Below are 25,063 nucleotides of genomic sequence, written 5' to 3'. Positions count from 1 at the left end.
CCTGGACACGTGAGATGTATAATTACTGCCTTCCTTTTATAAATTGGTGAAGGCCTAGTTCTTGCCACTGAGTGGGTACAGCAAGTGGAAGAAACACTATGTGAATGGGGGCGGGGGGGCGGTGTGGGACCTGGGTGCAAGGTATTGATGTTAAAATAGTGACTGTTCCTCAGAGCTTAACACTGCCATGCTGGGTGGGATGGCAAGATGGTGCAAAGGACAGATTTTAAAGGGTTTCCAGTACCTTAGGGATTTGGTTTGTGGATCTTAAATATCCAATCTCAGCTATCCATCTAGGCTTCTTCTGTGGCCTGTGGAAAGAAGTTGCATAGCAACATGGTCATTGAATCATCTTAATATAGGTCTGTATGATTAACAGGGTGAATCACTTCCTATAACAGCCTAACCCTCTCCATGCACTAGAAAGGTTGCATAGATATCTGACTACTTTGGATGCTTCACTCATAGATAAAGGAAGTTAGATGAAATGAAAGTCCTTTCCCCTTAGCACTGTAACTTGTAATTGTGTAACTTATGAACAAGGTCTGTCGGTCTTTGTGAAAAGCAATTATGCATAAGACAAGATTTTCAAACACCCCACATGAAGTTTCTTGTTCTGTTTTGGGGCAACTCAGGTGTTAAAAAGGAATAATAAAAGAATGAATTATATCTCATTCAGAACAGTGGAGTTTTTCTGGGACAGTTCCCCAGTCATATTTCGCTGTCTGTGATGGAAGTCGTATTTTTATCAGTCCTCGTGAAATGGTGTCTCATTTTGATTAATAGAGAAGTATCTTTTTACTAATAGTTTCCCTCTGGTTTAAATGAGATGGACTATCTGTTAATAAGCAGCACATCACAACCTTAGAAAGAATGAACTTTACTGAATTTTCTGGATATTTTACCTTGGTTACTAAGCGACGATTGCTAAAATTCTAGGCAATCTAAAAGCAAGTAAAAAGAGGGGCTGTATGACACTTCCTTGGATTTCTACATATGCCTTTATTGAGTAAAATGATCCTAGATCTTGTATTGACAGCTGCTTTTTACTATACAGTTATAATATTCTAATGAACTTTCAATTTCCCTTCCCTTCCCTTCCCTTCCCTTCCCTTCCCTTCCCTTCCCTTCCCTTCCCTTCCCTTCCCTTCCCTTCCCTTCCCTTCCCTTCCCTTCCCTTCCCTTCCCTTCCCTTCCCTTCCCTTCCCTTCCCTTCCCTTCCCTTCCCTTCCCTTCCCTTCCCTTCCCTTCCCTCCCCTCTTTATTTTAATATGTGTGTGGAAACGATGTGAACTCTTGTCCAGCAGTTTTAGAGACATTTTGCCTTAAAACACTCAGAGCATGGGAGTTAAATCAGAGCCCTACATGCTGTACACAGTACTGTACTGCAAGCAATACAACTGTTGTGAGAGGAAATGCACCTTTTTATCTTAAAGGTCATAGGAGGTACTGTGTCAAATAAATCACTAAGTGTTGTGTATCTCTGGTTATTACATATATCCTCCTGGAGAGGCAAAATTCGAGACCTCTGGTGTTTTGTTGTGTGCTTGGGGGATTCACAGTGCTGGGGCCCAACTGCATGCTAAAATTGGATGATTTAAAGTCAATTCCTCCTTGACATACCTTTCAAGTCTGAACAGATTGGAAGCCCTCAGGGTTCTGAATGTGACCTTCTCTGGAAGCAGTTTATGGGATTAACTCTCAAAGCACAGCTGGTCTCTGTCTCCTGTTATGCTACACATTAGTGATGCCATCAAACTCTATTTGGAAAAGCACAAAAATCTGCAAGTCTAAACTCAAATATGACAGAGTAAAACTTGCCCCAAATTCTTCATGTTTCCTTTCTCTTTGTTGAGAGTTCTCCATAGAAACAGCTGCCAGAAAGAATTCCATGGGTTAATATCATTGTAAATTGTTTTGCAGGGCCCCTTATAACTCTGGAGTGACTTCAGTCTTTCTCTTATGTACAGTGATATAACCTCAATATCATAGTGAGGAAAAGAAGCCCATTTCCCCCCAAATCCATGTAGAGATATTTTCTTCAGAGAGATCTGCTTCAGGACTTTGGCAGTAGTAGAAGAACAGTTGTTAGGAAATAGGATTCAGCAACTAAAGAAATGTGAAGTAGAAGCTCCCTTCTTGCTCACATCCTGTGATTAACTGCCAAGATCAATCCATGGAGCTTTATTTTAAATTGAATTTATTCAAAAGTCCACTACATAAACAGCACGGAAAGAATGAAGACTCAGACTTTATTAGTTACATCACAGTTCCTGTTTGGCATTTACTGAGGGAGTCTGTGGCTGTCAGAACCAGAATAAGAAGAAAATTGAGTAGTACAGTTGGCCAGTGTCTGAACCAAAATGGAGTGAATTAGAACCAAGTGTTTGTGAAGACTCCTCCCTCTCAGTCATGGTTTTAAAAATGGAAGTTCCTGTATGGTTGTTGGCCCATGTGCCCTGTCATCTTGTTACCTGCTCTGGGATAGAGCTGCCCTGAATGTTGTGCTCCTACTCTGGCAGCAGCTGATCCAAACACTAAAGTAGACATAGTGAAACTACATGTTATTTATTCCTCTGTTACACCTTAAAAACATAAAATGTTCTTGTTCCTTTGCTTATTTGCTACTTTGTTTGTATCTGAATATGAGATTACATGACACCACGGATCATCACTCAAAAGACCTACTTTATGGGAGTCTTCAGGCCAATAGTTTTAATCCGGAAAAGATCGCACTTTATTGAAGGGTGACAGCTATCACAGAAAGGACAGAGATGAGTAAATAAGAAAACTTGGACAGAAGATTGTAAGAGGTCAAGGTTTTGTAGAACCACTGGGGCTTCCAAATGTAAAAGAAATCAAGTTCCTCTCTGGATTTTTTATCCAGCTCATTCCTAGTACTAGAAGAAAGCCTGTATGGCTTTATTTTAAGAGCTGCTTTCTTTTTCCCTTTTAAGTAATTTAAAGTATAATGATGTTGTGGCCCTGATGGAAGCATCTTGCATCTCTTACTCTGTCTTCTGTCTCACTGAGGCTAAAGGGTATATTTTTTGGAATTTCTAAAACTAAAAAAGGATACCTTCTGACCTGCAGTAGAAGCTTTACTGGAAAAAATTTGCTAATAAATCATAGTTATAAAGTGGGTGGAGTAGAGGATCTGCCTCAGCCCTATCCCATTCAAAGCCTCAAATACAAGTTTGTGTTGCTCAAATCCCTGGAAAATCAGGTGGCTCCTACTTAGATTTGCTGGCCAGTTAAAGCCATCCTTAACAAAAAAAAAAATATATACATATATGTTCCAGATATCTTTGTGCATAAGAAGAAAGATAAAGTATTAATTACACAGTAATCATCTCTGCAATTACAGGAATAACACTTCAGTTCCTTTCAAAAATAGAAGCAGGCAATGTCTTTTGGAGCAGAGAAGAAAAAAAGTATGGAAACTTCCAGAGAAACCCACATAGTCATTGGCAGTCACAGGCCAGAAGTGTTCTGATAAATGTTATTTATACTGTTCTTACAATTTGGAGCATGTGATAGAGCAAATGAATGACTGCACTGAACAAAGAGGACAATCAGCAAGGATGTAAAATTATGCTTGGCACAGTTTGCTTTGCCTCAGGGATTTCTAGAGAATCAGTCTTTCATTTTAGCATGAGCCCAAACCCAGGGTTTTTTTAACAATCTATAACTTTTGTGGCTGGTTGCTAGAAATATAGTTTAAAAAAGGAACTTGGAAATACAGTACACAGCTTCACTTCCAGAACTACATCACAATCAGGATTGTTCACTTTCCTGGGGCAGGGGAGAGGAACAGAGAAAAGTAATTAAAATGAATATTTTCTTCCTTGCATTTGTTCTCTGCAGTAATAAAAGATTCTAGATCAAAGCAGTTCTGTTAGCGGTATCCAAGTCAAGTCTCAACTAAAGACAAATACAAACGGTGTTCTTTTGATCTCTTGCAGTTTCATTCTTGAAGCCACTCCCTTAATGCTCTTCATACCTTCCATCATATGAGCTTGGATGGTAGAAGATTTTCCCCACTGTCAAACCGGGGCTGATCAACCCCTCTCAGGATAAAAATCAGTAGGATTGTCTTTGAAGGGAGGGTCTGCATTTTGAGTAACCTTCACCACTGTCTCCTGTGTAAAACCAGCACTCTGGAGAAACAGCAAGCTGCAGCCTTTAACTCTATGACATGAACTATGGACAGATACTAGACTGATGGGCCGACTAAGCATTCATTTTCAACATTTTTGTGGATTACCAGTAGCCTTTCTTTATCTACCTCTGTACTTCTGTGATTTGGCTGCTTAAAGGGAGTTAAATACCATCAGTGATCAAGGTCTTTCTCTGCTCTGAACTTTATTTAAGGCAGATATAATTGGCTGTGGAATATAGATTGTTTTCATATTAAAAAAACCAAAACAAAATCAGTGCTATGTGAGCAATTTAACTGCAGAAGTCTTTAACATTTACTGCAGTTGTAATTAAAGTTTCAGCAGGCATTTTCAAATGTCCAAGAACAATCAAGAAAACCAGATAGAAGGCAGTGGGGGGACTGTACAAGCAGGGGTTTTGGTTCTTATGTAGGACCTCTGAAAAAACTACCACAGCACTGTGGCAGCTTGATATTTCTGAAAAAACCTCAGAGTGTAGCCCTGAAAAATATATGTGGTGAAAATTTTGGTTTTTTGATTTTATTTCTGGATTACCATTTAACAGGAAGTATTCAAGAATATTCCAAACCAGACAGTCCCATTTGAGGACAATACTGGAGGTGGCTTTCTGAAAGTAGCTGAGGTGCCACAACTGTGAAATAAGAATATCAGGACCTGCTCTTTTGCAGCAAGGTTTTCCTGACCTCTTTTAGAAATGAGATCACATCTGCTGTGGAAAGATGGCTGGATACATTGTCCTTGATACCAATGTTTGGGTGAATTATAGGACATGAGGGAATGAGGCCCCAGAATACATATACATGTGTAGAAACACATGAGCAGAACCACTGCTTTCAGATATCACTGCAAAATGTGACAAAATACAACTGGCAAACAGACTGCAACCAGCTGAAGCGCTGTTTTTAATTAATCTCAGTGCAAGATGATAATGGAAGTGCATTTCTCTTTTCCTGTTGAATGAAGATGCACTGATTCAGCAATAATTGAACCCTAAACACTTCATAAACTTCTTCTGGGAGGAGCTGCAGGAAATGCCAGCAAAGTCATCTGTGAGTCATTAAGAAGAAAGAGCGAGGACTCTCTTGAAGCTGATCTTCCCAGTCCCAGATCACAAAGGGAAGGCAGTGATAGTGGCTGGTCATCTTAAAGTGTCCTACTTGGCATGACCAGTCCATGTTGTAATTTTTCCGAAAGTAGTTGTTAAGAGACAATAGGGTAGTCTGATGTGGTCTAAGATTTCTTAATCAAAGATGCTCTCATCTAACAGCTCTTTTACCCATTACAGTAGAACTGTTTTTATAGTGCTTATGTTAGAAAAGCAGGACTGCATTTATGTTTCTGCTTTGTGATTGCCAGAGCCCTCAAGTGTTTTATTATAGTACATTGCCAGTTTTGTTGTAACTAAGGTGGAGAACTCCTTACGTCTGCAAGTTGGGTTTTTTTCATGTAAGACCATAAACTCTTTCTGGTCTTGTCTAGAATTTCTCATGATGCAAGATTGGTTTTGTGGTCTAGACCTGGTTCAATAAGCAAAAGTTTCTTAAGATACAACTTTCTGGATAAAATACCATGAAACCTGTTGCTGTGTCTACATGCGAATCGCTATGTAACTGCCCACAGAGCAAAGCCTGGCTTCACTCCTACCCCAGGAACTCTCAGATGCTCACTGCAAAGCTGCTGCTTCCGTGAAAAACAAGACAAGGAAAGCCATTTTTTGTTAAATTAAAAAAAAAAAAGGCAAGAATAAACAAAAGAAGAAAAAACGGAAAGAGATTAGTCTTTGCTGAGAGTTATGCTTAGCTGTAAGGCACTAGATGAATTAAAGCGAGCACTGGCAGGCAGGCAGAATATCCCAGCAAATATCTGCCCATGAGCCAGGGGTTATATGAACTTAATTGCTCAAGGGAACATACTTTGGTTGCTGATTCCATGTCACACCCAAGCAATATAAATCTGAACCTTGCTCTTGACTGAAATTTGAGAAATGTCTGCAGGCGTTTCACTAAAATGCAGCTCTGCTGAAGGGGATATATGTGCATTGAAAAAATGTAATCAGAGTCTTCCAGCTAACTAGAAGCTGGTTGTGAAAAGAAAGTGCAAGACGTATGTGCTGGATGGGAAGTGTTGGGTGAATATCCAGCAGCAATTTTGGGAAAGAAGGAGGAACTGCGCAGAGATGGAGAATAACAAAAAGAATTAAAAGTCAGGGAGCAGCTAAAGGGTAAAGGAGGGGTCTGGGAGTTCAGGGCAGCAGAAGGAGGAAGGAAACAGGCGAGGGAGGTAGGGGAATGTCAGATGTGGCTGGGACCAGAGATCACTCTGCTCTTCCTTCCCAGATGTGTTCTGAGTTACAGAAACTGGTCAAGGGTCAACAGTGCCCTCCTCCTGTCTCCAGTTTTGTCAGAAACTGGAGAAAAACAAGGTAAGAAACAAAGAAAGAAAGATCATATGGATTTAATCTTTAGAAAAAGAGGTCATTTAAAGGTAAGGCATGGACAACTGGAAGAATGCTGGTGGCCTAGATGACATATTCTGAGAAGAGAAAGCCCTTGGAGGTGCATGGATCAGATAAACCAAGCCAAAAAAGAAAACTGTCTGAAAAAACTGCAGGATTTCATTTTAGTGATGTCCTAGACATGACCTGCTTGAATGACAGTTCCACAATCCAGGAAAACCTTAAAATGTCTCTTATTTCTAGCATCTTCTACAACAGAGGATGCTGAAAAGAACAACCTCCTGTTACATGCTAGCTGGTTTCAGCAGAGTTAATAGCACAAGAAGAGATGGAACAAAGGAAGGTAAGGGGGAGATGGAGGAAACAACTGAAAAAAAATAGGCAAATTGCAGGTAACTTGTTTGGAGGGAAGGAAAGATGAAGAAGGAGAGAGACCATCTATTTGTATTTTCTCTTCAATATCAATTTTTAATCAAACATGAAATTTTCTGGAAGTATTTGTATGGGTTGTACAGATTTGCTATCAGATAAACAGCTGTTTGATTGTGCCTGCAGATGAGATGTGGTTGCTCTCATTCAGAAACTCCATCCAGGCTGCCATACATCCAAAATCTCAGGTATGTTTCTAAGCAACTACATGGTGCAACCCCATGGGTCTGAAAAGCTCTGGACTGACTTTGTATCTGCTTCCTAGGTGAGCAATTATGCTCATCGTCATTGTCCTCAAATCATCAGATGCACTCTGCCAAAGCTAATATTGTAAAATGTGCATAGTAAGTAGATCCAACACATCTTGAGTACATCACTTAGCACAGACACCTGTACATCAGGGCTGAAAAGAAGTGTGGCAGCCCCAAATTACTCTTCTCTTCCAAGCCTCTTAATTTGCTATACTATACTACTACCTACATGTTTGTGATTTACCTCAAAAACCTTGTTAGAAAGTACAAAATGTAGGCATTTCCCTGTTTTCCTAACCCCTCATCACAGTAAAATGTAAACTGGAAGGAGTAGAGGTAATTAGGTCTCCCAGTAGCAACCATGTTGCCTTAGAAAGATTAGATTAGCGCCCTGACCTCTGAAGGAACACAGAATTAACTGTGGTGGAAGGTGCTTAAAACCTGGGAGAAACACGTGATTTTCATCCAGTGAGAGCAGGGATTTCTCCTTCAGCTCACTAAGCACTCTGGAGTAGGAACAGTGCTTGGCCCAACAGTACATGGAGCTCCATACTTGCTTTTTAATGCAGCACAAGGTGGAAACTCTGTTAAGAAGGTTCATGACGTTTTCTGGATCAGACATCTCTTTCCCTTGCAAGTCTCTTAAGACATCTAGTATGTTATCCTTGGCATTTCCCTCCAGGACTTAGCGTGATCATATGTCAGTAAAAGATGGCAGTAGCACCTCCTCACTAACCTGCTGTTCCCAGTCTGTGATGGGTTTAGAAAATGCCTTTCTGTCACACTCGGAGGATCCTTTTATCCCTCTCCACTGTGCTGATCTGGGGCTGACAGGCAAACGTCGTCTCATCTTGCTGTCATTGTGGCACTGGTGGAGCTGTCAGTGGAGCAAGCCACAGAGGAGGGAGGGGACTGTGGCTCCCCACTTGGCTCCTCTCAGTGTCCCTATTCAGTGAGAGGCTCCACTCATGCTGGGGGAAGCTCTCTGGCAAACTCTGAGAAACAGCCTGTCCGTGGCAAGCTTCTGGAGACACCGCATGCTGGGCTGTGGATTGGAAGAGTTTCACTGCGAGCTGCCATTTTCACGACTCGCCCAGCAGAGCTGGCTGGATCAGCCCTGCCTCTGCAAGGAGTTGCTGCAGAGCTACGCTGACAGGTCCCTGAGAAGGCTCCTGCCCACTCTTGCCAACATGGGCACACTTGCTGTTTGGTGCTCATGGTTTCTAGGCAAGAGCAAGATCAAAAAATGGGTGAAAGGTGATCTCAAATGGGTAAAATTACACATCCTGATTGGAACTATGAAACAGAAAATGCTCTACAATATCAGTACAGTTAACTGTTGACAGTAGTTGCAGCATCAATGACAAGCACCACCCAAGGTAAAGCAACAAGTGCAATTGTGCCACAAAGTGTGAAGTATCTCTTGTAAATGCCGAGCAAGAGATTTGCTGTAATATGTGAAACACTGGGACAGATTGAGTAGGAACTTATGAGATCATGTATCTTTTCAGTTTGCTGCTTTCAGACATAAGTTTCCCTTACTTCATGCAATTGAAATTGTCTGGAGAGCTCTAGAGAGAGAGAGAAAGGATTCTGGGAAGAGAGATTATTTTTCACAATAGTAAACATGCTGGTTCCAAAGTTCCCTGGTATATTCACCACTTACCTGCTTGAAACTATTCAGAGCACTAAATCCCTTTGCACATAAGGGCTTTTTAGATGCTAGCAAGATATGAAACTCCTTTCTGAAATTTCTGTCACTTGTCTTGCAGTGTTTGATATTACCTTGTTATTTCTAGCATATAGATAATAGAAGCTCAGTCCTGGATTTCAAAATTAAGCCCATAAGCCGGTCTGTGGTCTTCTATTAAACAGACAGTCAGAAAATGAGACTTATGTGGAAAATACGAGAAAACTGGGTTTGTTTAGTCTGGAAATAAGAAGTTGAAAAAGCAAAAGATAACAAGTGTGCCAAGACAGCTACACAGAAAACAGTGACTGATTATGTTCCTGCATCACAGGGAATAGGATGTGCACAAACTGGCTTATTTTGCATCAAGACAGATTTAGATCAGTCATTAATTGAGAATTTGTATGATTACTTAGAGAAATTTCAGAATCCCTTTAAACACTAAGATATGTTCATCCAAATGTTCAGATGTCTGTATGGTGTAGGTATGCTTGAAGCTGCCCCCAAACACGAGCTGAACATCTGCCCTCTTGAGGTACCTTCCAACCACCTGCTTCTAAGACGTTGTCTCAAGAAAGTATTACAGGGACAGCCCCCAAAACCTGCCAGTGCTGGAAGATGTCATTCCACCTGACACTAAGAAGAGAAAGGGAGGAAGCCATGGAGGCCATGATGCTCAGAGCAGTCAGGATGGTCATCAGAGGGAGTGCCAGCAGCACAGTAGCTCAGCTGCCCATGGTACGTGGTGTAGGTGAAGCTTGCTGTAGGTGTGCCAAGAGCAGGGAGCAGTTGCCTTGCAGTCCTGTGGTGCCCACACAGGCTATTGCTTCCTCTGTTTCATCCATGCATCATGGGAACTGGGTATAGCAAATCAAATGGGGAGAAGCAGGCAGAAGGAGAAAAACCTCTCTCTCCCTGCCCTGGCTGTCCAAGAAGCCTGACCAAAGCTCCCATGGGTAGCTCTGATGCCAGATGAAACAAGACCTTCCCTGTTCCTGCTCTGTCACTGTAGCTGTCCCATCTTTCTCACATGCTGCCCTCCGCTCCCCACGCAGACTCCACTTTGATCATTCCACCATTACTTCACTTTCTGAGGTCCTGTGGGACCTCTGTGCAACAGCCCCAGACATTTTCTTTTCATGAATGCTCTAGATCCTATCTGGATTGAAGTCCTCGGGTTTGTCACATTGTGGATGGTGCTGTGCTCTTGTAGTTGCAGTTACAAGTTAAGGAGTGCTACAGGAGACACACACCGTGTAAAAACAAAATAACTCAAAGACAATTTTGTGGTGCAGGAGTTTGACAGAAGTTTCTTGAAACTCCTTTTTTTCCTCCTGTGCTAATGATGACTGCATTTCCCAATTTTGTGCGGAAGTGGAAATTCCAAACTGCTCATGGAAAAGTTTTACTTGTGGTCTATGACCAAGCCATAGGCATAAAGTACTGGAAACATTGCGAGAGCATTCTACCCACCAGCTTGGAAAAGAGTAACAATATTTATTTATTTATTGCCTAGACCAGCTCAAGCATTTAAGCAGTAAGTACCAGGGCTTCTCAGACATTTATTTATAGCATCTTTTTCTATTTCGTAAACAAGAGATTCATACTTGTGATTGCCAGCATATCCTTCTGTATTCTGTACTGGTTCAGCATGCTGCTAACAAACCACTAAACAAAACACCTTCTAAATTTCTGAACTACTGCTGCATTCATCAGGGTGCTGTAAGCAGCCTCAGGGCAGTATTAGCTCAATCATCTAGTCTACAACATGAGATGAAAGTTAGAAGGTCCCTCGAGTTGCTTTTTTCTGCTTCATCTGAAACTTACTGACAAGTCTCAGAACTGTCACGGTGGTGACATTGTCTTGTCTCCTTCCCTGGTTTTAAATGTCCCGTATTCTTTGCTTAATGGAAAGCTATTAAAACACTGTCTTGGTCGATTCTTAGTTTGATGCCAATTTGCTGAAACTATTAAATCATTTTTCTGGTGATTATTTTTCTTTGGTATTTGCCTTACCACTGCTACATTATTTTTATTTTTTAATATGTATTTTTATCAAATATTAGGGTGATAACTTTCTGTACTAGAAGTAATTCAGAATTTTGCTCCTTGCTACAGAGGAATGAAGGTTTCATACTTACCTTGAAAGTTCATAAAATTAGACTGATTTTTGCAAACTGTAGAGCTTGTATTTTTAATTTCTATCTCATTCTGACAAATCAGCCAATTTCAACCCAAAAACCACCCAATTCTGTACTCTCATCAGTTTGTGGAGACAATTTTCCCAGTGTTACTCACCCTCTGCTGAGGCATTGCAGACATCTGGAGCTCTGGCTTTGAGGGTGCCAGTCATCTTTTTCTGGGAAGGAGCTCAATGGTTTCTTCCATTTTGCCAGAACGAAGAACAGTTCAAATGTTCAAGGCTTAGAAACTAGCTCAAATACTAGCAGCTTTCAGAACATCTTTGTGATTACTGAATGAAAAATGTAGGCTGACAGGTATAAAGCCGACATTTAATTTAGCTCTGAGAGAAATGTTCATGGTGCTTTATTTTCCAATAAAATTTTCATTTCAATTCCTGCACTGTTGATGAATGAATACCACCTCTGACCCCTAAAGCAAACACTCCTCCACAGCCAGTCATTTTAAAAACCAACAAAACCCCACAAAGGACAGCTTAAGGTCTAGTTTTTGTTCAGATTTCATTGTGTGAATTAAAAAATTGCACACACACTTCACAGATGAAAAAAGAAAAAATGTGATAATTAAGCATTCTAGTTTGGCAATCAAGGTTCTTAAAATCATGCTGAGTGTCAACAGTTACAAGTTCTTTTCGACTGATATTGCAGCCCCCATCCCAGTGGAAACAGCTGTCATTATAGGCATTGTATTGAATCATGCAAAAAAGAAAAGAGCTTTGGAGAAAAATTGATTCTTTCTCTGGAAAATTGCACAGATTTCCTTTTGTCCCAAACTGAATTGTACTAGCACACCACAACTAGCTCAAAAGAAAACCCTTTTGGAAGTAAATCTTGCATTTCACATGACACCAGACTGACACCCCACCATGAGGTTTTCCAAGCAGAAAGAAAATGCACTTCCAAGTGAATTTATATCTCCTTTCCACCACATACAACGTATCTTCTTGCCTCTTTTAAGAACATTAAAACAAACCTGATGTATTACTGGGAAGCATTTATGCAGGCCTCACATCCCAAATATTTTCATAATTAGCCTATTTTCCAGAGTGGACATAAGGTACATTATTCTTTTTTCCAGCATAAGTCTCTACATATGTAAAACATCACCAGAGGTTCCTTCTTTTCTTCAAGCAGACTTTCCCTGCCTCTCTACATTAGCTTGGCTATTACAGCACTTTTAAGGCACTCCACATGTTGATGAATAAACCGTCATTTCCCACTTGTAATAAGATTACTCAGTCCTTGGGACCAGATTTATTATCTACAGTTATTTCATGTCTAATCACAGCCTTACTCTCTGTAAAGAAAATGAACAGGCATGGATTGCATTTGAGAGCTTTGGGTCCTAAATATTTGGGTTATGTGTATGTAGACTTTGCTACATGGAAGGATACCAAAAGGAAACAATAAAAGAGGGAGGGAAGGCTTTATACAAACCTAGGCTAATAATGGACTTTCTGCACATATTTTAGAGTTTTTACAAAGGCTGAAAACACCTTCACAATACATTTTTCCAGCAACAATGTCATCTGTTATGAATAAATGATGGGTGGGAACAGAAAACTGCAAAGGAGGGAATATGCTACAGCAGTGGAATAAACAGGCCTTGTAGTAACTGTGTGGTGAGAGAGAGACTTTGTGTGAGGTAGAAACCACATTTCTACCAGATGGCATGGGCAGCTCTCCTGGAGGAGAAGGGATATGACAGGGCCCAACTGTTAACTCTTGAATTCCCAAGTATCTTTCTGACCCTAGAACCATGCAAAAGAGACTTTTGGGAAACCTAAAATTCAGGTCATCTTCTTCCTTTCCTACCCATCCTCCAGGGTGAAATTCAGAGGCAAGATCTAGCCAGAAACTTCAGCAACAAGCGCAGCTCCAGATGCAGCCCAAGGAGGGTCCTGTGAGGATTGGAGATGTTCCTACCTAGGGGAGATTTGGACCTGTAACTACCGTTAACTTGCCTCCACCTAAGAAACAGCTGCCTCTCCTCTAACACTGTTTCATTATCCCCTCTTCTTTTCAATGTCCCCTTTCTTCTTATCTTTGCTTTTACTTAGTGTTTTTCTCCCAGGTATCACTTCTCTCTCTGACACTATCACTGGTCTAAGGTCTGCTGCCACTCCAGGGGTAATGTTTTTGTTTTTAAACCCATTCAGGAGCCTATCTTTTCTGTTTAGAGTAGATGCTTTTAGCAGCAATCTGCAGCTGTGATTCTTCCAGGGCTGCCTTCTGATGTTAATGTGTATTCATTCTCCATTGTTAACACATAAATAAACCACGAATCAATAAACAAGAAATCAATCTTTTTAATTTTTTCAGTTCCAGAATCCCCTTGGGTGTCTTATTGATAGCTAGCACAGTTAGATGTGAGGAAATAATGGAAAATATCATTTTTGAAGTGTATTTCTTAATGTGGAAGTTCACTTTCCACCATTTCCCTTCTCTTAATAGATCTATTGTTGCAGTTTTTGGGAGTTCGTAGAAAAAATTATAAATCAGTTCAGAATCTCTTAGTGGTTGGGAAGAAGTAGTATATTTGAATATAGGCAAATGAACTGTAAATATTTTTTTTAACCATGGAAACCCGGGTTTGGTGACGACTTCACTCCTACAGAACAGTCTAGTGATCTTCTCAGTTTTCAAGAGAGGGTTGTATTCACCAAAAGGTCCAGACAATGCTATTGGGATTTATAGGGCTCACTGGCTGACACGTGTGTCACACAGCACCTCTGTTGCCAAGTTCCATGAGAAAAGCAGTACAGTGCTCCAGTGCTGTAATAGCATACAATTATGGTGCCTGGTATATTTGGGAGAATCACAGAGTCACAGAATATGCTGAGTTGGAATGGACCCATCAGGATCATCAGGTCCAACTCCTGGCCCTGTGCAGGAACACCCCAAGAATCAGTGATGCTATCACATTGATTTAATACATTAATATTGAAATTAGAACTAGGAATTGAATTAGAGAGAAGGGGCAAAAAGGCAAACTGTGACCATATTGTCCCTATGAGGCACTTATGACTAAATTCTTCTACTTCCATCATGTTAAACCCAAAGGTTATGCAATTAATAGAATTACCTTTAGCTGTATTATCTCTCAAATCTCACAAATCTTGCTTAAAATAATTTCCATTTTCAGGGCATGAATTGTTTCTAACATCTACGAATTTATGATAAAACTGCTGAAAATTATCCTGCAGCTGTGACTGAGAAATTTAGCTTTCATACTTGTGGACATGGCAGATGGGAATTCCAGAGATTTTTGAGAGCAAACTTCGGTGTTTGAGTGACAGATGGTTTGTGCACTAATGGAAAGAACATGGACTAAACTGGTGGTGTGTATGCTTTTTTGATTAAACTGGAATATCAGCAGCTGTAGGACACATTCTTGCTTTGGCTGTGGGAAGAAAAGGTTATCTTATTCTTTTAATTAACAGTGACAACATGTAGAGAGCAGAGAAGAGACTTGCTCCGTACCAAAATATGTCATGGGGCATGGCAGCGTCTGTGCTCTGAGAAATTTGAACAGGAATAGACAGCATTAAGGGCAAAGTTTACTAAGGAAACGAGTCAATAGCTTCATGAGATGGTGGCTACAGCTGCAAAACCAGCATGGGAACATCCCTCTTCTTGTGTACTGCCTTTGGTCATTAATTCCTCTCCTGTGCTCCTGTCTCCTCAGTTGTAGGGCTTGTGGTCTTAGTGTTAAGTTGTCAAATATCTCCCTGAAACTACCACAAATAGCATTTGAGAGAAAAGCTAATGATTTTAATCTTTGTTCTGAATATAACAGTGATCTTGGAAGTGCAGAGAAGGAAATATAGGGGACATTCACACTGGTTTCCCTGTCATTGGCAGCACCCTAAATGACTGTAGATGAAAAATCTAAAATTCCTAAAATGATTTCTCAAAGTTTAGGTCATGCCAAAACTCAACTATGATTTAGGAAAAGGCCTTCCAGTGTTTTTGGGAAACCCAGCCTGGGTTCAAGACTTCCTGATTTCTGGGGTGTTACTTACAGCTTTTCCCAACCAGAAAAACTGATTTGGAGCTACTCTAGTTTCTCAGTAAACTATTTTTAGTGGCTTGGGGAAGCTATGAGAGCTCAGTGAATACAAGTACCACTGAGAAGATCATACACCTTCTCAGGGAGATGGGGTCCCCCTTCTGCTTCTCTGTGTTAAAAGTGTACATTCTGGATGCTAAATAGAAACCAGTATCTGCTCCACATCTAGGTTAGTGTCCTCACTGCCTTCCCCCAGGAACTGGTGGGAGCCACATTACTACTCTGTAGGTCATCATGCTAGGCTGCGTTTGGGAACCCTGTCTCAGGAACACACCTCAATTTTCTACTGTTTAAGATGCATGCTATAAGCTACAATAATAGAATAATTAGAATTCTGTATGTCTGATAATTTCTCCTCTTTTAACTAAGCAGTTTAAGTATTTCAGTTTTATAAGAGGAACTCTTTGGCAGAGCTACTTGTTAGAATTCCTATGTCAGCTTTTTTTTTACAAAAGATTTTCTTCTGCATCTTGTTTTGAAAGACTTGAGAAGGCTTTTGGCTTGGCATTTTTTCCTCTACTGTACTGCTTGCAAAGATAGTTTGCAGTACACTTTAAAATGTGATTATTTAAATGTGATTCAACAGTGTAAGCAGTGTGCCTGTTACTTGTGTCTATGTAGTCACACAGCAACACAAGTGGAAAAAAAGAAACCATGGTAACAATGCACTCAGAAATAACACAAATTGGAATAATCAGTTGAGGATGGAAGAGCATTGCAGAAATTATGCAGCTTGTAGCAGGCAGCTTTGCCAAAAATGTTCAGATATGTGTGACCACTATCCTTATGAGTGGCAAAATGCTTTGAAGAGCCAAAAAAAAAAAAAAAAAGAAGAAAACTTCCTCATATTTTCTTCACTTAATCCTTATATAAAAGTTCATTTTTTGATACTTGGAAATATATTTCAAAATTCCTCTTCTGATCAAAAGGTGGTAAAAGTAGACTGGAAATTTTTTCCATACATTTGCATTTTAAAGTAATATTTGAAGCTAAAACGAGTTATTTTAGAGACCTGATTTTGGTAGAACATGTTAAGAAAGTAATCAAACAAGTTAGTAAATGCAAGAAGACTGAATATTGTCTGGCAAACTAATACCCTCCTCCTACAATCCAATCAACAAGAATGGCACTTATAGCTGACAGGACAGGAAAATGGTTTTTGCTAGTATAAAAAGTTTTAATTTAATTAAAAATTCAAGAAGTAAAATAATTTGTCCTTGTGTCTCTGTTTAGGAATCCTTGCCTCATTTTCTCTCCTCTGTTTTTCCTACACCATTTCTGCACTTTTCTGCACCATTGTTTGGAAAAATTTTAATGGGATTTTAAAGACGGACTAAAGATCTCTGGCACTGAAAAGCAACATTCTATACATGGCAAATGTTCTTCAAGCACACGTCTTGTGACCATTGCCATACTGGTACATGTGAAGGTAGACAGCATTTTTAGAGGGAATTATTTATGCTTTTTTTTTTTATATATGGCTGTTTTTTCTTAATATGATACGAGTTCTCACTTAACCATGTAGCATCCAGAAGCCTTGTGAAGTCAGCTGGTAACTCTTGTCTGTTAGCATCTAACAACTATACATATTTAATACAATTTTTGAGTATGGCTCTGTGAGTCTCATGGATATAATGCAGCAGAGGGCTTCTGGTGCCTTTAGAGGACCCACTCTCCACAAACACCTCTCATAATTTCTTCACACTCCTGGAGGGTGACACTCTGCCACATGGCAGCTACTTCATCTTACCCTACTCTTCTTCCTCCTCCTCTTCAAGTCACAGTAACAGGTTCCTGGTTTGTTTGGAGGGTCAACAACCTGTTTCTGTGTCAGTGATTTGATCCCTTCTACCACAATTGTCCCTTCTTAGAACAAGGTTTGTAACATAATGAGTTCAAATTCAGGCTTGAGAAGAATAAATTTCACTAGCTTGAGACCAATTGAATAGGAATTCCTCATAATGTTTTGCCTTTGCAAAAAGTTTGGGGTTTTTTTGTCTTTTCACTTGATATATTAACCATGACTTTATTTTTCAATGGTTTTCCATCCAAAACCTCATTCCTTTGGAGAACTTGCTGTTCAGTAACTGTACTTAGGCAAACAGCAGAAAAGAGGGAGTTCCTAAAAAGAGCAGCAGATACTTCCCTCTTTATCTTCAGTATAAAAAACCTTGCAAACCCAGCTGTTTGATGATAGTGCAGCATCTAAACCAAAGTACTATTTTTCTTTTTTAAGAGTTGAAATGCTGCATGAGTAGTGAGAGCAGTATATTTTTCCTTTGGCTTTGGATAATACTGGGTTTACAAAGAACTTGTGCCTATTCTGCTGTTTTTACTGGACTTTCTGCCTTCATGTCTACTTACTGTCTTGAGATCTGACTACTACTAGTATGCAAGAATTAGCTGAAAGTTTCATTTTAAATGACCTTCTTGCCTAAAGATATGATATTACTCCTTAGAGAATGTTTTCACATATGGTCTTCAAATTACAGATGCTCAGACCATCCTCTGACATCTAAGTCATTCAAAACAATGAAAATTGTACTCATGTTATTGAGGCACAAAATGTCTTTAAACTTCATCAGGAAGTATTTTGAACCAAAAAACCAGGCAGAACATTCATAATTAAGGCTGCCATTTTGTCCTCAGTTCAGATAGTTTTTAAAAAAATACTATGTTGCTTTTCTGAAAAGAAAAAGTGTTATGAAATTAGATGTGAAATCTGAAATACATGGGAAGGAAACTAAGTTGACTCTTCAGAAGTGATGCATTAGGGGGCCTGTAGAGTGGCTGTCACTGCTGCTGGCATTCTCTTCCTCCTATAGGCTCAAAGATGCCCTTGGCCTTACTTGCAAGAAGCACTTTTGCTGTGACAAAAGTATTTTTAATAAGTTTGTTTGTTTGTTTTTCTCACAGGAATGCAAGTTCTGTTTCCTTTTGAGGCCCAAACTTAGCCTCTTGTGTTTGGAGAGTACTATTATCTTAACTCCTTTCTTGACAAGGAACAATCTGAACCTCTGATCACTATATTCATTTGGAACTCATCACAGCAAGAACTGTTTCACTACATTAACTACTACAAATGCTTCACATTCCCAAAATAAGGAAAAATGTTGGTCTTAGAGAGGCAACATTCATTTGAACTCTACTCAGCTTCCAGAAAATGATTCAAGACAGCCAGCACAGATTCATCAAGGGCAAGTCCTGTCTGACCAACCCAGTGGTATTCTGTGATTGAGTGACCCCATCAGTGGACAAGGGAGAGGATGAGGGTGTCGTTTATTGGGACTTCTGTAAAGTCTTTGACATTTTCCTCCCCCATCATCCCTCCCTCTAAATTGGAGAGTAATGGATTCTATGAGTGGCCTCTTAGATGGATAAGAAAGTAGATGGATGGTTGCATCCAGAGGGTAATGATCAGTGGCTCAGAGACATGGGCATCAGTGACAAGTGGTGTCCCTCAGGGGTCCATACTGGGACCAGTGTTACTTAATATCTTCATTAATGTCATAGACAAAAGGATTGAGTGCACCCTCAGGAAGATTGTGGTGACACCAAGCTGAGTGGTGCTGTTGACACGCCTGAAGAACAGGAGATGCCATCCAGAGGGACCTGGACAAGCTCAAGAAATGGGTCTATGGGAATCTCATGAGGTGCAACAAGACCAAGTGCAAGGTGCTGCACCTGGGTTGGGGCACCCCCTGGTATCAGCCCAGATTAGGGGATGAACAGATGGAGAACAGCCCTGCCCAGAAGGACTTGGGGATGCTGGTGGATGAGAGAATAGACATGACCCAGCCATGTGCACCCACAGCCCAGAGAGCCAAATGTGTCCTGAGCTGCATCCAAAGCAGCGTGGGCAGCAGGGCCAGTTCACTTTCTTTGCAACTGGCCTAAAAATGACAAGAAGGTGCAGACCCCTACACCCATGGAGAGGCCAAGGTTCCCTGCTGATATGCATATATGAAAAAACAACCCTCCACTAGAAAAAAGGAAAATAGGATGTCTCCATACTTCTGGTTTCAATTTAAATTAATTTTTTTCTAGTTTTACAGTTTCCTGACTGCAGCTATACTTATACTCTCTTATGCATAAATTGCTCTATTCTACCAAATATTTAAGGAACTGTTGTAGTACAAGTAGTATTTTATGACTGTCTGTAGCAGAGATGCCTAAAACTGCCTTTCATTTGCTTTCTGTTAATCACTCCCAATTTTTTATCTTTGCTCTTAGCTTTTCAGCTGTCTGTTGATTAATTAATTTTAAGGAAGCATACAGAATGCTAACATGATTTTAGTTAGCAAACCCAAACACTTTCCTTTTTTATCTGTTTCCAAGTGATGTTTATGAAGGCTCAGTAGAATTTAGCAGCAAAACACTTCCAAAGGACATTTATAAAGGTAGCATATTTGCAGTTCTAATGGTGTTAAAACAGGCATGTTACTGTCTGTAACATTTATCAGCAGGCAAATCATATATTTCATGAAATCACAAATAGTTTGCAGCCTTCTGTTTGGTTTTCCACATTCTTTATCTGTTAATTTTTTGGATGGCCTAATAAGGAAGCTATATTCTGAAATAGTTGTAAAAAAGCAGTTGTTGCCCAACTGAAATAAATACAAAGACTTCCTGATGGCCCATTCCTGATGAATTGGGCTGTAGTCCTTTGGGAACGTGGCTTGCACTTCACTGCAGATGTGAAGGGACCCCAGAGTGCTGGGGATGGTGGCTCAGCCCCTGGCAGTGCCCTGCACCACGAGCAGCTGTGAGGGCACAATCTCCACTTCATTCACCTTCTGTAGGTGCAGGTTTGGCTCAGGTGACCCCAGGCAGGCCCGCACACCCCGCAGAGGAATGCACACCCTGCACAGAGGGGCTGCCCTCTGAGGGGTGCCCCACCACAGGCCATCAGCACTGCTCCGGGGGCAGACCCCAACGGGCCTCGAATCAGACTTCTTCATCCACTCCTTGTGCAACCAGGAAATCCATTTTTTGGGAAGGACCATAGCTCTTACAGTTTCAACTTTCATCATTTTATCAGTTGAAAGAGACTTGGGTAAAATATTGCTACTGGCCAAATTTTGTCAAAAATAAAATGCCTCAGTATTAAGATACATCTTGACAGTTCCGATCTGTAGCAGCAGCAAAGAGCTGGAGTATTTATTTGTTAAAGACCTGGATGCAAATGCAATTCCTCGCTCAGACCACCTTTTTTAAACCTACACTGATGTGGTCACAGCAATCTGAAGAATGATTCAATGGCTTTTAAGTAAAATAAAGAGAAAGCGTCCATTGAAAGGTGCACTCAGCTGCTGGGAAATCATCAGCAAGCCCCAGGAAAATGTCCTTGTTTTCAGATTTGAACAGATATGGTCCAGCAGGTTTTTTCAGTAATGAGCTAATATTTCAGACAATATATCTAATAACATGTGGGTTATGTTTTAGTGTTTAGGAGAAGAAAATGATTCCCTGCTAATAATTTCAATTTCATTTCGTGTCCACACTTGGACATATCTACAAGGTGGATCAAGAAATATGAATGTGCATGTCAAAACCAGTATGTTACCTAATATTTACAGTGAGTGGATTGACTAATATTTATGACCATATTATAGGGTGTAATTTTAACCCAGAGTAATGCAAGCAATATTTTTTCTGTGGGATCCTAGGAGTTGCCTGTCTCCATGAATCATATCCAAAATCTCAAACAGCTGTAAGCATATTTAGAAAATGTGAAGTTGTTCCTAAGATTCAGCACCTGTCTATAGAAATCCCTGTATGAACAAATATAAGCTGGAAATTGCACACACCTATGGGAATTAAAAGGTATTTAACCAGGACTGAGTTCTGAGTTAGCACTATATTTAGGTGTGTATAAGGGCAAAATATTTTTGAGTATTCAAACATGTTGTATATTATTTTTCTTTTGTTTTCTGTATTTGTTTTTACTGAACTTATATACACATGGAAGTTGGTTTAAATTTCTGAATGTTACCTCCTGCAGAAATTGCAACGACCATCAATATATTTTAAAATCCCTGAGAGTGAACAATGCAAAGGCAGAAATGACCCATTTTTGAAAGACAAGTCATATGCCAAGAATGTTACTCAGGGCCAGGGATTTTTTGCTGTTTTCTAGTTGTTGCCTTTGTCAATATCCCTGTCTTTCCATGTGTGCTGCTAAGTGCAAACAAAGGACATATTCCTAAAAGGTCGCAAGGATGGAACTCAAAAATCAGCCTTTCAAATGTCACTTAAACATACAGAGTTTTAATATTAAGATTTTTACAATGGCTCCTAGAGAACTGAAATGACAAATAAGCCTTGTTTTCATGTTACTAGATAAATACCTGATAAGAAACACTTCAGTCAAAACCTAAAATGTTTACAGCCTTCATTTTCTATTGCTTCCACTTTTTAGGTGGCAGAAATATGTTTCCTGGCATAAAAACTTTTTCTACTTGATATTTAGAAGTACTCCTAGTACATTGAAAAGCAAGAAGTGAAAGAGTAAAGCTGCCAAGAAGCCTGTGCATTCTGTCTAGCTAATTCACTGAACGTGTTTTCCCCATAAGTGCCTGGTACTTTGCCTACAGTAATAACATAAAACTCACCATCGCAAACACACAACAGTATATTACATGCTATTCCAAAAATATTCTTTTACATGAAGGATGTCAGGCCAAGGAAATAGAAGGTATTGTATACTGGAGCTGGGAGATGTGAAATGGTTTCTTAATCATTAGTGGAAAAAATTTTAATCTGGGCTAAATCCATATTATTGAAATTAGTGGTCCTTCTAAACATGTTCTTTGGAAATAAAAATACAAATCTTTATTAAAGTGTATGCAAGCCAACACTTTTTCGGTACATTAAATTTCTGCTTATTCTTCCTGTAATGTTTTATTCATACATGATTTCACAGTAGCTTAAATTTTCTAGTACAATTCCCCAAATATATGTTTATATCCAGATCTGTGGTCTCATTTGAGAAGTACTGAATTTTCCCACAGCTCCACTGAACAAGCACAACTGAGCTGATGCCCAAAACTGACCTAATTATTTATGGTCCCATTCAACACCAACTGAAATAAAGCAAGGAAATGTCTTGTGTGCAATAAGATGAAGGAGTTTGCAACATCCTTTAAACGTAGGCACCCACTGAAACAATAGTTTGTGAAAAGAATCTTTAAAATGCAAAAAGAAGAATTTGGTTAAAAAGTTTGGGATTGGAGGAAAATAATTATTTCTGACCATTGACACTTATTTTGGGAAATGTGTTTCTAAGTCTTTTCTGCTGTAATTTATTCTTAATAAAGAACAGTGGCAAAAAATCCTCTATATTACTATATTTCTAATTCAGAATATCACACTCACACAAAAATTTTCCTTTCAAACTATTTGGGAGAAAAAAGGTACTTCAGTGTTCTACCATAAGGCAAAAGAGGTATATCTGGAAAATAATGAAAACAGCCTTGAGCAAATGCACTATAATAATATGAGCAAATGGACTACAATAATACTATCCAAACTATTTTAATTTCTCATCCCATTAATGAAGGGAGTTTTCTCACGGCCTCTCATATAATCTGTTTTGTGTCTGTCTGAACAATATGTGACTGAGAATGGTATTTATTTTACTTTTACATCCTACTGGGAAGCGTTCATTGCCCTCTTTTAAATAAGCATTTAGAACTTCCTGTGGCTTTTGGAAAAAAAAATATTTTCTTTTAAATTATGTGCAAAGCTGGATGACTTTGGAGGAAAAAAATTCACTTAGTGAATAACTTGCTCCAAAGAGCAGGATTATTTTTTAAATAAACCAAATAAAAGTTGTTAAATATGGGAAATAAATATTTGAAGAAAAAGCCTTATAAAAAAAATAGTGCAATGCCTATCTAATAAACAGATTTGCTTGATAATTTATGAAAGTCCATGAGACTTCTGCTTCTATCAGGGCCCATTCTACATAAGCTACAAAAGTTTTCCAACATGCCACTGACAGCCTTTTACTCTTCTGTTCTTATCATACTCTGAAAAACCCAAAAACTACAACAGGGCAACCAGCTGAAATGTCCAGCCCAAGCCCAGTCTGGCAGTGGTCAGTGAGAAGATAAGTTGCTTTCAGTGGCCTCTGTGCCACACGCAGTCTTCAAAGGAGTCTAGTACTTACTGGTATTATTCCAGGGTTCATTCCACTCTGTCATTTGCCTGTCATTCAGAGATTTTTAAAAAGTCCACTTTTTAAATTAAGAGACTTGGAACATAGGACTTACCTTGTAACAATACAGGTTCCTTGTTCTAAGAGTGACCAAAGAAATTTCTCAGCGTGAAAATAGAAGGAAGTATTACCCTGTGGGAGTGTTCAAGTGTATATATTATTAAAGTCTCTTTGGTGAATAATGGGAGAAGATATCAGAAAAATATATGTTCTAGGGGAGGATAACTTTAAGTGGCTCACTCTGATAAGCAATAGGCTTAGTTAGGATTTTCATCTTTCTCCATCTAGTACTCTCCTTCCCCCTTTTTCTTTCTTATGTTTCTGATTTCCTCCTTTAATTTATTTAATATTTTAATTTTTTCACATTCAATGATCTGCGTGATGTATTTTTTTTCAAAAGAGATGCTTATTCCCAGGTAGCACTCATTATTTATAGCATTATGTGCTAAAGCATAAACTTTTCAGATATTCAAGGCATACATATTTTTGCACACTGGACTGCCTTACATTTAATGACATTTACTGCGACATATAATGAATACAACTACTTTGCCTTTTCCATATCCACCCTCCAAGAAGGGTTCTCACAAGTAAATATCTGGATTACTGTCTCTTCAAAGCCAGAAAAAAACCTGTGTTGTCTTTATATGCTTCTACAGTCCTGTTGAGCTGCAATTTTAAAATTGCCTGGCTATTCTTTCATGCTGGCAAATCACCTGATTGCATGTCTCAGCATTAATATGTTCCCTCAGTAATTGGTTAATGTGAAATGGATTGCTATAAAATCTGCACCCATGTTTTCTTTGTAGCAGTGAAAAGGAAAACTCAGGCTCAATGGCATTGCAAATTTACTCCATAATTTCTTACTTCAGACATATTAACAGATAGGAATATTTTTTTTGACCAAATTAAACAAACCACAAGATTCCTCTGAAATAATTTGTCCTTCCCATGAAACATTTACAAATAATCTCTGCAAGGCTAAAAGGACTTAAATCAATCCAATTTAAATTACTTCTGTAAACCCAGTTATAATAGTTTGTACATAGCCTTATACTAAATTTTATTCTGCAATATTTACACCAGAAAAAAATGAAGAGATCAGGCCTGCAATCCCTCAAGGAGATCAGTAATCATTGTGCATGACTTACTTGTTGTGAAGTCTCAGAAAGATTTGGTACTCCAGACATTTGAAGTAGATGTCCAGTGTCATTCATTTGCTGTTAAATACAGCAGTGTTCAGAAATAACCTTCACACCATATGTATATTTTTGCTGATGATGTCTGCCTCCAAGACACACACAATGGAGCTTGGCTCCAATCTGATCAGAGCTGATTCACTGTGTTCTGCTAGTGTTTATTGAAGAGAAGTGTTTGTGGTGACTTTGGAGCAGTCTTCCAGTACCCCCTTTAATTAAGAGAACCTGTGGGAGAATCATAAATGGTTTGGACTGGAAGAGACCTTAAAAATCACAAATAAAAGAATAAATGAATAATCAGAAGATTTGGATAAAAAGTGTAGCAAGCAAAATGGTTAGAGGATTAACAGTTTGGAGAACAGGA

General features: G+C 39.3%; 1 long non-coding RNA gene across 1 annotated transcript; it reads right to left on the bottom strand.

Moving 5' to 3' along the window:
- Positions 1–230: 230 nt before the first annotated feature.
- On the bottom strand, positions 231–24,900 carry LOC120411930. The gene is made up of 4 exons (XR_005604521.1): positions 24,652–24,900; positions 23,556–23,632; positions 11,305–11,387; positions 231–311 (listed from the first exon to the last, which is right to left on the bottom strand). It is a non-coding gene; the product is annotated as an uncharacterized LOC120411930 (long non-coding RNA).
- Positions 24,901–25,063: the final 163 nt, after the last annotated feature.

Source organism: Corvus cornix, chromosome 1A (assembly GCF_000738735.6).
Source record: "Corvus cornix cornix isolate S_Up_H32 chromosome 1A, ASM73873v5, whole genome shotgun sequence".
Classification (NCBI taxonomy): Eukaryota; Metazoa; Chordata; class Aves; order Passeriformes; family Corvidae; genus Corvus; species Corvus cornix.
Note: the sequence above shows the minus strand (reverse complement) of the source record. Positions and strands in the feature narration are given on the sequence as shown.